The following is a 10,669-nucleotide window of genomic DNA, read 5'->3' as shown; positions in this document are numbered from 1 at the left end:
ACGTCAAGGAATATTGAAAACTGGTACAGAAATCCACTATGTGGGATAACATGGAAAAATACCTCATTCCAGAGGGATGAAGTAGATGACCTTCTGAAACCCTCTTCCCAGGTAACTTTGTATGATTGTCTGAAATCCCAAGTTTAGAAATCTGTCTAGAATTACAGCAAGGAAAAAAGAGAAAAAAAAAAAAAAAAAAGTCTGATAGTTTATTCTCTCTCTCTTTTTTTTTTTTTTTTTTTTTTTTCCCTCAGGTGGAAAATTCTTACAAAACCAAAATTAAACAAAAACAACCAAGCAAAAAAAAAAAAAAAAACACCCCATATCTAAAATGAAACAGAGACTTGTATTTTGGTCTGAATGTCACTAAACACATTTGAGTTGCCACACTCCTCTCAGAATTCTCAATGTACAGGATACAATTTCCCCTGCTTCTGTCCATTGCCTTCAATTCTCCAAAGAGAATTAAGACTAGAGAACAGAATTACGCTGCAATGTGAGAAGAAAGCCCAGACGCGTAAAGAGGACGACTGCTCCGCTTTTGCAACAGCAGTGACAAGAAAACTTGAGTAGCAATGCCTAGAAGGAAGGAAATCAACAGCAAAGCCAAGGAAAATGGGTACACTGTGGGTACACAATGCAAAAGCACCGAGTCGCTCCCTTTCTCTGCATGCCTATTTGTTTCTATTGTGCAGATCTTTTTTTTGCGTTGCTCGATAAATCTCCATGTTGACCTTCTAAGGACAGAAATATTAGGGAATTTCAGATGGTGCTGTAATGTCTTGGCCATTGAAAACTCTTCCTTATTATGTCTGAAATGTTCTGTGCGTGCTTTCTTTAGCAATTTTACTGGCTGTGTTACAGATTGTTATTTAATTTATATTCAGTTTATGAGCTGGCTGACAGGAACATCAGGTAATTTGGGGGGGGAGAGGATTTTATTTTTTTTGTAGTTACAAATTTCGTAACAATAACTAATTAGTCACTGAGCTGTTATATTCCTAGTGATTCCCTTCTCTTCTTTTCTTACTGTTCTTAAAAAAGAGGTAACACAAAGTGCCTAAATCCATGGTTACTGAGAAAGGGAAACTAAATGTCCAGTAACCATTCCAGGATGTTGCCGTGTCTTCCAAAGGGTCCCACTGGTGTTGGTGAGGAGTTTGAGGGGTTGTGTGTGACCCCCAGCTCCAAGTTCAAACTGCCTCGAGCTCTGGAACTGAGGCAAAGTAGGCCCACATAAGGAGGTGGGATGTTTTCTCCTGAGCATGCCTATTCCCCATTGCCTACTGGAGTACCAGAGGGAACAAATCTCCCAGTCCTGTCCTCCTACCTTGTTCTAAAATGTTTTGTAGTATTGCTGTTCTTTCTGTGGCTGTCTTCCACTAACACAAAGTTGCAGCTAGGCTAAACTCTTGACACTGGACGTTGGGTCTTGACCATGAAGCAATACCCTCCAGTGCTCACCTCTTGGCCTCCCCTGCAAATCAAAATGGCAATTTTGAGTGCAGGTGAAAGAGAGCAAGGAGCTCGTTGTGGATTCTCTAGACCAAGCAGAACAATGTGCGTTGGCTATGACTTCTACTTCTTCAGATACACCCTTTCCAGTTAAATGAGGGCTCTACTCCAGTATGAGACTCTGGTTCAGCCACACACTGAGAAAATATTGCAGTTTGTGTCAAATAGGAGCACTTTAGTCCTTCTGGTGATTCTCCTGTTCTCTGCCATGGTTTGCCAGCCAGTTTGTCACCTAATTAGGCTTTGCTCTCCAAGGAAATCTGAGCCCTGCTGCCCTGGAACTGCTTGCTACTCCTGTGGCCTGTTCTCTGAGCTTCTACTTCATACATTTCATAGTTAATTAATGCAACCTCATCACCTCCAGTTCTCAGAGATGCTCAGGACTACTCTAGCACATGCACCACATTTCACTCTTAAAAGCAGCAGTTAAAGACCAGGCCATGCTCTTTGAAAAGCAGCCAGAGTCCATGGTGTTCTTGCCTGCTAGCATTCCCAAAATTTGCAGCTTATTCTTCCAACCAGATATCATTTTTATTTTTCTCTTCTGTTTTAAAACCTTGTGAAAGTTAAAAATAGCTCCCTACAAGTTCAGAGAAAAACCCCAAAACAAAAAATAATGCAACAACAAATCAGATAAGAGGAAAACAGAAATGGAAAGGAGGGGAGGACATGCCACAAATTATATCACTGTCAACATGGAAATGCTTAAAGAATGTATATTGAGAAACAACAGGAATTAAGAGGCCACAGCTGTGTGATGAAAAGTGATAAGAAACTGCCATCCTTTAATAAGGCATGCTAGGAGACATGCTTTAAATGCCCCTTTTTCCCCAGGCATCCCTAATCTCCAAACAAAGAGTACCTACAAAAAAGAGTAATCATAATAATAAAAAATAATTAGAAATAATAATAAAAAAATCCAGGCCTCATTTATTCTTGTTGTTCTGGATTAAAACAGAGCTGATCTGAATCAATGAAAAATGAAATACACATAGACAAAGCTTCTGAGAGCATCAAGGGGAAAAAGGTAGAAGAAAAGAAAAGAATGAGGGGTAAATAACAGTATTAACTCTACAATTGTTACTAGTCTGTCAACAAACATAATTTAGGGATTTTCTTCTTAAGCCAGATGGATATATAGTTGTGGCAGAGGATTTCAGCCTTTCAAGTTCATTTGAAACTGTCTACACACTTTAACTAAAAATGCATACAAAAAACTAAAACTCCTCATGGGCTTCTTTCATGTTGCAAGAGTGCTAGGTAAATGTCTGTTTTAGCAGCCGTTTTTGGGTTGTGGGGTTGTGTTGTCCCCTACACCCAGGGCTTTTTTTTTTTTTTTTTTTTTTTTCCCTGCTGTGCATACTTTTAACGTAAAGGAGAAAAGCACTTTCACTCCAGCTGGGTTCTAAACATACCGGTCCTCTATTTATTTATTTTAAGCATTGTGCTGAGCAGCCAAACACTTTGCAGAACAGTCTAAATGCAAATATCTGTCTCAACTCTACAGCCTGTTCTTTTGATTATACCTTGGTTTGATCTCTTCTGAATTGTCTGCAATGTTTCCAACTTTACCATGATTTGGGCAATAGCCCAATTAAAACCCCAGTTTCTGGGCTCTTGGGACTGTGTGCCATTCAGCATCCCCTTAGAGAAAGAATGTCTGCACAGCTGTAGGGAAAAGCTTGAAAGTGCCACCTAAATGCCTCCAAGAGGCTGAAAAGTCAGAACAGGAGTAATGAAAATCTCAGATTCTCTATAACATATAAAACAAAGGCAATGAAGTTTTTAAGGCACTGAAAATTTGTGAACTTCTGAGGTCAGTAAAAATGTGTTTGCATAATGTCCTAGATGCTTTAAAGTGTTGATTGAAAGCAAACAATTAGCAACAAGAAACAATAATAAAAATTAAAAGCAATAGATAAGAAATACTTGGGAACAGACTGAAGTTATAAATGCTGATTTTCTTTGAATTTTGTTCTTTAGAACTGTGCAAATTACTTGGAATACTGTAAGAAAATAATAATAATATAAAAGAGGATTTAAAAAATACTGTAATATAGACTGAAGCTCTTGAATTAGGTAAGTGATTTACAAGCAGAGGTTGATGATCAGAGGCAACCAGTTCTTCTTTTGCCAGCAAAGTACATTACATTGCACTTACCAAGTGCATTACCAAGCCATGCAGTTAGGTATCTCAGTACTGAGTCTGGTGCCAATGTTGGATACTTGTTATAAACAAACAAACAAAAAAATATTTTGGTGGAAGTTAATTTCCTGCCCCAGTTGCATGGGCTGTGCTGAGGTTATAAAGACAAATATTTATCATTTGATAAAGGGTTATGATCTGCTGACCTTGGAATTACTCTTGATCACAAGTAAAGCAAAGCTCTTATAAAAGCTGTTAGAAGCAGGGAGCCAAACTGGTCAAGAGTTTCCTGTCAAATTTTTGTATATATTTTTTTAAAGTTTATTTTTATGTTAACCAGAGAGCTGTGTCCCGGTGGTGGGTGGGAACTACAGGTAATCCTGTGGGACCTACTCATCAGCTTCAGATGTTCCCACACTGAGCACCTGGGATGGTCACAGGGAAGGGTGGTGAAAGGGATGCCCTGCAATTTTCTCACCTTACGTACAGGACAAGGGGAGAAACAGAGCAAAAGGTCAGAGTAGCCTGCAGGTAGACAACCATACAAGTAATCACGGTGATGCTTGCGTGCTGCTAGTTTGTGACTATGCCCCTAAATCTGAGACTTGAGATTTATTATAAAAATACTGGCTACACCTACCTTTGTCACAAAGGCTGCAAACACCCATGCAAGGCTCTCATTTTTTAAACCCTAGCTGCAGAATGCTGGAACAGAGGGTTGTCATGCACTTTAAAAAGTTTTCTCTTCATCTTGAGAATAGCATCTACAGCTTCCATATGCTTTCTGCTCCTTTTCCATGGGTGCTCCAGAAAGGCACTTAGGAGCCCCTGATGCCTGCTCTGTACTTCTTCGTGTTGTGCACAGGCTCTGTCCTACAGCCCTGTTATTCCTTGGCAGCTTTATCACCCCTCTCTCCTAACAGATAAAAACATTTCTCCCTGCAAAGGGGTTTAATTTAGCTCTAAATTATGAAGTTCATTTTTTTTTTCCAAATGCTCCTCCAACAAGTGTTTTCTAGTTCTTTATTCTTTTTCATTGTTTTCTCATTTACTCATTCTAAGTCTTTAAATGTCTTCTGATATATTTCCTCCTTAAGCTGCAAATTCCTAGGTTACTGGGCTGTGTATCTATGTTTTGCATCAGTTCTCCTAGTCCAGCACTGCAGTCTTTTCCCAGAAAACAAAACAAAAAACACACCTCTGTCCTTATGGTGGGAGTGTATAATATTTTCATATGTCCATATCCTATGTGCCTGTCTGGCCTACCAGACACACAAAAGTGACCAAATGAAGAAAGAGAAGGTCTGAGAATCAAATCTGAAATAAAGGTGCTTTGCTGCTTTCATGAGGTCATTCTCATTATTCACATATGTAGCACGCAAGGAAATATTTCTCAACCTCAGAAGTTTCAGGTATTTGCTCTAGGAATGTAGTCATCATCTTCTTGGGTACATGCTTCCTGTTTTCCAGGAAGAAAAACCAGAAGAAACCGAGCAAGTAATTGGATGAACTGTGAATAACCATCTGAGACGTTCTGTAAGGAACTATACAGTGGTGTCACAGCTTTTCAAAACACACCGAGAAGACCAGTATGTTAATAGAAACAGGCTCTTCCCAGAGCTGAGCATTTGTCCTTTGTCTGCTGAGGCTCGTTCATGACTAATCTTAGATGTATGAGTGGACTTAGTCAAGTCAATGTTATTTTCAAGGTTTGCTTTGACCACCTCTTCACTTTTCTGTTTTTAGATACCCTAGAGGGTATGGCACAGTGTGTCTGAACAGAGTCTAATGTTTTAACCACAATTAGGCACTTAGTAATTAAAATAAGCTCAGATCTTTGTGCTTGCTCACACAAGATATAACTGTGCCAAGATTTTTTGACAGTGAATAATGCTTTGAGAAACTACTGTTTTCTACTTTTTGTTAACCTGATACAACTCTCCTCTCCCAGACCTCATGCTGTCTGTCCCTAGGTTCCTTGGAGTTCCCACATGCCACCACCTGGGTGTTATCATATCTGCTGGTATTGAGTTCTGTTGCCCCTTCTTCTCAACATATATGGACTGCTGGTGAGGCTCCTCAAAAGTTTTGGTGCCACAAGATACTAGGATTTAGATAGAGCTTTTGTTTTTGGACACCAAGACTGGTACAGAAAGACTTGGAGAGGGTGGGTGGAAGGAGGTGTGCAAAAGGTGCAGCTGAGGCCAGCTGCTCTCTCTGCTGTGGAATATTCCCTGCACCAAAAGATTTTGCCAAACTGGTATCTGAGCTGGTGGTTCTGAGCTGGTGGCGCCTGGGACAGGTGCCTTCCCCTGCCTGTCTTCCTCATAGCAGGAGCCAGAAGGGTTGTTGCAAGGACCATGGGGAGGCCCAGCTACAGCTCAGTAATCATGCTTCTGCTTAAGTATGCAATCCAAGCTGAGTTTCTGCTCTGGGCTCCCTAAGTTTCTAATTCATGTCAAGATTCAACAGGTTGATAAAACAGAAAAATAAGTCTCACATCCCATTGCTCCTTTGATCTATCAAATGCAAGTGTTTCACCCTTCAGCATCTGCAGTAAATATTAATTATATCTTCCCTTAACTGCCATTCTTATATGCTATTTGTTAGAAAACAATTTTGTGCCTTGATTCAGTCCTGGTCAAGGAGGAGATTTTGCCTACCTAGACAAAGTACCTATCTTGTTCTGAGGCCAGGAGATCTTCCTCTGTGGTGCAGAGACAGCAAACTGAACAGGACCAAGAGCAGACTACCTAGCTTAGGATACCTTTCAGGCAGTCCATGATATCCCTGACCCATCCATGTGGTCACCATTGGCCACATCGAAAGGCTCTGAGCCTGTCACTCTCCTCACACCAGGATTGCAAGCTTGCAAGCGTCACCTTTGCTGCTGAGATGCAAGAAGCACCAGTTCATTTTGAAACCAGCTTTTCTGCAGAACTGGCAAGCTGCAGAAGCAGCCCACTTTCAAAAAGCAACGCTTGTGGCCCCAAGGGGGCTTAGAAGTGATGTTTTTGGTTTGGTGCCTTCAATACAATATAAAGCAGGAGATCTGCAGGGCAACTCCCCCCCTCCCTCTCCCCTCCCCTCTATCCTCCCACCCCCCCTTGGGGCAAGCTGCAGCCACACAGAATTTGTTGCTGGAGCTTTGAGCACTATGCTCATTAATCAACAAATTGTTAAATCCTCACCAGGAAGTGTAAGCATTTCTGCGGAACATGACTGGGTTAGAAACCCATTGCTCTCACCCTGTTGCACGGACCTGTGTTGACACCAGCCAGTGCTGGTGTGATGCAAACGAGTGGGGAATTAGTTGGGGAGGGACCCGGAATTTATGGCTGCTTCCCAGGAATCCCTTGAATGGCTGGCAGGGGCTGTGGCAGGGATTGTTCCTCCTGGGGTTGTGCACATCTCCAAGGGAGCAGCTCGGCTGCTGCAGAACCTCTCTCTGGCACCCTGATGGGGCCTCGCCATTTCCCTCTCTCCCAGCTCTTTTGTTCACTCTGTGCAGTGGCGGCACTGGCTGCGTGACTTTCTGCATGCGGGGGGATACTTGACTTGACATGATGGACATTCCCCCTTTGAACTGAGGCCTGACCCATGCCAGAAAGGCCCATGATAGATTCCCTGTGCCATCCTGCAAAACAGATTGAAATATAGCACCTTTTAACCAAAGCCTAGGGTAAACAATACAGCCTGTACTCTGGTTCATAAACAGTCTTCATTATTACAAAGGGCATTTCAAACTCAGCGTGCTATGGCTTGACCTTAAAAGCTATAGACAATCTAGTGGAGCACAGGCGGTTTCATAAAGTACAATCGTTTCCTGCAATTCTTGGGGCAGTGCAGCCGGAGCCGTGCAAATCCTGTTTTCCCTGCATTGTTTCCTGCATGTGAATATCATCAGTCTAGTGGTGCTTGTAACCATGGCACTCATTAAACAGGAGCAGGGAGACTTCTGATAAAGCCATCTAGGACTCCAAGGATTTGCACAGAGCCAGAAGCCTTGACTGGGCAGGGTAAGGCAGTGGGTACCAGATGCTGCTTCAGAAGCTGAAACAATAAGCATTACAAGATGTACCTTGAGAATAGCCACTTAGTAAAGGAGTAGTCAGACACATTTAAGACAGGAAAGATGGTAGGACCACAGGGGGCACTCTCCCTCCCCCCATCCTTCAGCACTCCTTTGGGAAAGCCTTTACCCCTGCCCGGGGGTCTACACATTCGTGAGAGCCTGGAGGCAACAGGCACGAACCCTGTGTGCAAGATGAGAGATGAGTTCACTGCAGCATCTGCATGATGCGAGAGCAGGTCAGAGGGAGGTGCAGAAAACAGGGGAGCATTACACCTCTGCCTCTGTCCATCTCTGCCCCAGGTGCCCCTCAATCCTTCATTGCAGACAGAAAAATAAGAAACATTATACAGAGATGCTGCTTCAGATCAACGGTGCAATTGAAGGTGGATCCTCATCAGTATGACCAGTTTATACTATGGATGAAATTACTATGGGCTCCCTAATTGTTCTGTTTATGTTTTTTTGTTGTTGTTTTGTTTTGTTTTGTTTTGTTGTTTTTGTTTGTTTTGTATTGTTTTGTTTTTTAAAAGAAGTTTCCCTAGGGGTATGAGGTTTTCAGACAATGCAAAGGCACCACCTGCCCAAACCTTTTCAATATTAAATTTTTACAGAGAAGTCTAAGTAAGTGCATGCAATTATATATTTAAAGAACAATGCATATATAGTGGGGTGACCATCAAGCACTTGGCTGCTATCAGATACCTGAATGTTTTGCAGTCTTCAGTGGATTTGTGAGCTGAAGTATCAGCAATACCCTGTTTAAGACAGAAAGGTAGCTGGGTCAATAAGATATTGGAGATGATATCACTCCATAGCAGGAGTAATTCACTGACCTCTGCACCTTGTGATTAAACCAACAGCACCAGGCCTGATCTGAGCATACAAGGCAGCACCTGCAGAATGTGAATTAGCCTGAAATTCTGTAAATTTCACAAATAAAGAATTGGTGATGGTGAAATTTCAGATAACTAACTAAAAAGGGTAGGACATATTTCATCATGTTCTTAGAATACTATGCCAAAAAATAAAAATTGTTTCCAAGAAAGAAGGCTGTTTGTTTGGGGAAGGAGTGCATACTTTAATTGTGGTGTTACTGAATAGGCATGAACTTTAAATTTTAAAATGGAAAGCAAGGAGGATGTCAGTGGTAACAAAGCAGTCACATACATGAAAGGAGTAAAATATATAAAACAAATTCCTCTTTCTGGAATGCAAACTTCAGCAGCATCATGGAAGTGGTTAAGTCACATCTCATAAGAATAAACTGCAGAGGAGCAAAGTACAGAAAAGTGACTATACACAACTGTATTTGGACAGCCTCAAAGCAGTCTGAGTTGCAGAGGAATAAAGGAAGTAATGTTGAAAATCAGTAGGACAGCACTGGGAGATTGTGAAAATCTGCTGTGTCAAAGAAATCCCTAAAAGTGGAAGTGCAGACTTACATTGATGAATGAACATACAGAAATAACACGAGCATGTAAGTACAAAAATGAATAGCAACTAGTAAGGGGTGTAAATGGCTTCCCAGACATCCAGAAGCAATTGGACAACACAGGAAAACCTGTTACTACTGGATAAAACAGAAAAATAATAGCCAAAACAGAGAAGACTTGAAAAAAAAAAAAAAAGAGAGAGAGAGATTGATTTAACAGGTGATAGTATAAAGACCAAGATAGAAAAAAAGAATTGCTCAAACAATTTTTAGATAAGATAAATGCTTTCATGTTCATGAGGGCTGATGGAACTCACACTAGCGTAATTAAGGAACTAATCAAAGCAGTCTGATCTATTAGCCATTATCTGCAAGAATTCAAGGATTAAAGGGGATGTCCCAGAGGGCTGGAAAATGGCAGAGAGAGGACCTAAATTTGCAGAGAGGAAAAAGGAGGAGCCAGGGAATTCAAAACTAATCTGCCTAACTTTGATAAATGGAAAGATAATAGAACACATAATTAAATAACCAAGTTATAATCCCCAAGAGAACAATATGTTGACAAATATCAGCCAGTGTGGATTTTTATTTATTTTTTAAAACAAGTCATGCCAGACAAATTCTTTTACAGAGTAAGTAGCCCAGAAACTAAGAGGCAGGATGTCATTTTCCTACACTAAATTCTGAGAAGAAAAAAATCAAAAAACATGGTATTGGTGAAGTTGCATTCACTTCAATGTACCACCGAGAGAGAAAAAAAATGCAGTGAGAGTTTAGTTATTAGTCATTTACTGTCTGAGAAACATGACATTTAAGGAAGTCCTTCATACATTTATCCTAGTCTGTTCCACTTACCTTATTTATTAAAGACATGGACTGACAGCGAGGAGAGCGCTTATACTAGTTAGTGATACAAAGTGTGGGTTTCAAATTAGCAGAAATAAACCCAATGAAGATGGAGCATTTTTGACCACACAAGTAAATTAGATTGAATGAACAGAGGAGTGGCAGCACACCAAGAAGTGATCTTGGGGTTACAGAGGACCAAAAGCTCTGTAGGAAAAAAGAGGAAGAAAAGCTGAGCCTCCTAAAAGCTGAGCCTTTAGGAGGGTAGGATGTGAGACCCAAGGCAATCAGCTTGCTCTGTGTGATGCTGGTGGGGCATCAGTTTGGTTCCTTCTTGAAGTGAGATCAGCACATAAGCGAGATTTCAGAAGAGAGCAGTGGGGATTAGCATGTGATGTAAGAAATGTTAAACAAGCAAAGGCTGGGGAAATTGTTCAGTAGAGAAACAGAAGCAGCGGGAGAACAAAAGAGAAGGAGAGATGCTATTAGTCTTCTAGCATGGAAACACGACATTACCAGAATATCAAAAATGTTCTTGTTCTCTGCATCAAGAGAGAATTTGGTTCATTTTACACAAAGATTTAACATAGCTGTTTGGCGGGGGGAAGTAATGTATCTTTCTCATTTGAGGAATAGCTCAGCAGTTGGAACAATC

The sequence above is a fragment of the Anas platyrhynchos genome, chromosome 2, assembly GCF_047663525.1.
Source record: "Anas platyrhynchos isolate ZD024472 breed Pekin duck chromosome 2, IASCAAS_PekinDuck_T2T, whole genome shotgun sequence".
Taxonomy (NCBI): domain Eukaryota; kingdom Metazoa; phylum Chordata; class Aves; order Anseriformes; family Anatidae; genus Anas; species Anas platyrhynchos.
Note: the sequence above shows the minus strand (reverse complement) of the source record.